Source organism: Dendrobates tinctorius, unplaced genomic scaffold (genome assembly GCF_039654945.1).
Source record: "Dendrobates tinctorius isolate UK_male_01 unplaced genomic scaffold, ASM3965494v1 ptg000637l, whole genome shotgun sequence".
Classification (NCBI taxonomy): domain Eukaryota; kingdom Metazoa; phylum Chordata; class Amphibia; order Anura; family Dendrobatidae; genus Dendrobates; species Dendrobates tinctorius.
This window is the reverse complement of record NW_027362289.1, coordinates 95001-97500: the sequence shown is the minus strand read 5'-3', so window position 1 is coordinate 97500 and position 2500 is coordinate 95001.

Sequence of the window (2500 nt, the reverse complement as noted above, 5' to 3'; positions counted from 1 at the left end):
CTTAGAGCGATTTTTGGATTTTTGTGCAAAAATCGAATTTTCCCTTCTCCCACCGCTCTGGGGCGTCAATATGAAGTGGGGACCCGAGGGAGAGTGCCTCCCATGAGGGTAGAATGTGTGACTTTTGGGGGGAAAGTCGAATTATGGAGCAAAAACCATTTTTGGGGACTTAGAAAAAATTCCGAGATGTGTCAGACTTCCAGGAAGGGGGCGCCTCGGGAGGTGTACCTAGGAGGCTTCCAGGGGCCTGGGTACACTTTTCAGAAAGTACCGTTGGGACTTAGAAAAATTTTCAAGATTTTTGGACTTAGAGCGATTTTTGGATTTTTGTGCAAATATCGAATTTTCCCTTCTCCCACCGCTCTGGGGCGTCAATATGAAGTGGGGACCCGAGGGAGAGTGCCTCCCATGAGGGTAGAATGTGTGACTTTTGGGGGGAAAGTCGAATTATGGAGCAAAAACCATTTTTGGGGACTTAGAAAAAATTCCGAGATGTGTCAGACTTCCAGGAAGGGGGCGCCTCGGGAGGTGTACCTAGGAGGCTTCCAGGGGCCTGGGTACACTTTTCAGAAAGTACCGTTGGGACTTAGAAAAATTTTCAAGATTTTTGGACTTAGAGCGATTTTTGGATTTTTGTGCAAAAATCGAATTTTCCCTTCTCCCACCGCTCTGGGGCGTCAATATGAAGTGGGGACCCGAGGGAGAGTGCCTCCCATGAGGGTAGAATGTGTGACTTTTGGGGGGAAAGTCGAATTATGGAGCAAAAACCATTTTTGGGGACTTAGAAAAAATTCCGAGATGTGTCAGACTTCCAGGAAGGGGGCGCCTCGGGAGGTGTACCTAGGAGGCTTCCAGGGGCCTGGGTACACTTTTCAGAAAGTACCGTTGGGACTTAGAAAAATTTTCAAGATTTTTGGACTTAGAGCGATTTTTGGATTTTTGTGCAAAAATCGAATTTTCCCTTCTCCCACCGCTCTGGGGCGTCAATATGAAGTGGGGACCCGAGGGAGAGTGCCTCCCATGAGGGTAGAATGTGTGACTTTTGGGGGGAAAGTCGAATTATGGAGCAAAAACCATTTTTTGGGACTTAGAAAAATTTCGAGATGTGACAGACTTCCAGGAAGGGGGCGCCTCGGGAGGTGTACCTAGGAGGCTTCCAGGGGCCTGGGTACACTTTTCAGAAAGTACCGTTGGGACTTAGAAAAATTTTCAGGATTTTTGGACTTAGAGCGATTTTTGGATTTTTGATCAAAAATCGAATTTCCCCTTCTCCCACCGCTCTGGGGCGTCAATATGATGTGGGGACCCGAGGGAGAGTGCCTCCCATGAGGGTAGAATGTGTGGCTTTTGGGGGGAAAGTCGAATTATGGAGCAAAAACCAGTTTTTGGGACTTAGAAAAATTTCGAGATGTGTCAGACTTCCAGGAAGGGGGGAGTCTCAGGAGGTGTACCTAGGAGGCTTCCAGGGGCCTGGGTACACTTTTCAGAAAGTACCGTTGGGACTTAGAAAAATTTTCAGGATTTTTGGACTTAGAGCGATTTTTGGATTTTTGTGCAAAAATCAGATTTCCCCTTCTCCCACCGCTCTGGGGCGTCAATATGATGTGGGGACCCGAGGGAGAGTGCCTCCCATGAGGGTAGAATGTGTGGTTTTTTGGGGGAAAGTCGAATTATGGAAGAAATTGAGTTTTGAGGACAAAAAAGTGTTTTGAGGACAAAAAAGTTTCTTGAGGACAAAAAAGTTTCTCGAGGACAAAAAAGTGTTTTGAGGACAAAAAAGTTTCTTGAGGACAAAAAAGTGTTTTGCGAACAAAAAATGGAATTTTGTGATTTTGTGTAAAAATAAGTAAATTCCCCTACTTCCACCACAGGGGGGCTTCAGTATGTTGTAGGGCCCCCAGGGAGGGTCCCCCAACTGGGTTTAAAGTTTGTGGATCCTGGGCAGAAAGTTGAATTTTGGATGAAAAACCGAATTTTGGGACTTAGAAAAATTTCGAGCTGAGCAGTGACAGACTTCCAGGCAGGGGAGCCTCTCTGGAGGTGTACCGAAAACAGTTCCAGGAGCTGAGGTCATTTTCGAACATTTTTTGTTCGCTCAAATTTTTTTTGTTTTTGAGCTCTAAAAAGCTGTTATTATCAATTGGCTCAAAAATTTCAAGTGTCATGAGCTAGTACATGTTGGAGGAATACGTTTTAGGCAAAAAATTGCAAAAAAAAAAATCCAAGTGAAAAAGAACCGGAATGGGGAATTTCTGACTGCTGTAGCAGCCGCACAGTTCCAGGAGGTCGGATACATTTCCGACTTTGTCCCGCTCATTGAAGTACATTGTCCCGCAATGCAAATACATAGTAATGCGCACCTGCGGGAGAATATAGGAGAGAGTGGGCTCTCTCTACCCCGATGTATGGCGGTTGTTCCTATGGTTCTCTGGCTCGGGTAGGCGACTTAGAAGGTGGTCCCTCTTGTCGTGGAAGTTGCAAAATACGGCCGAGACTGAAC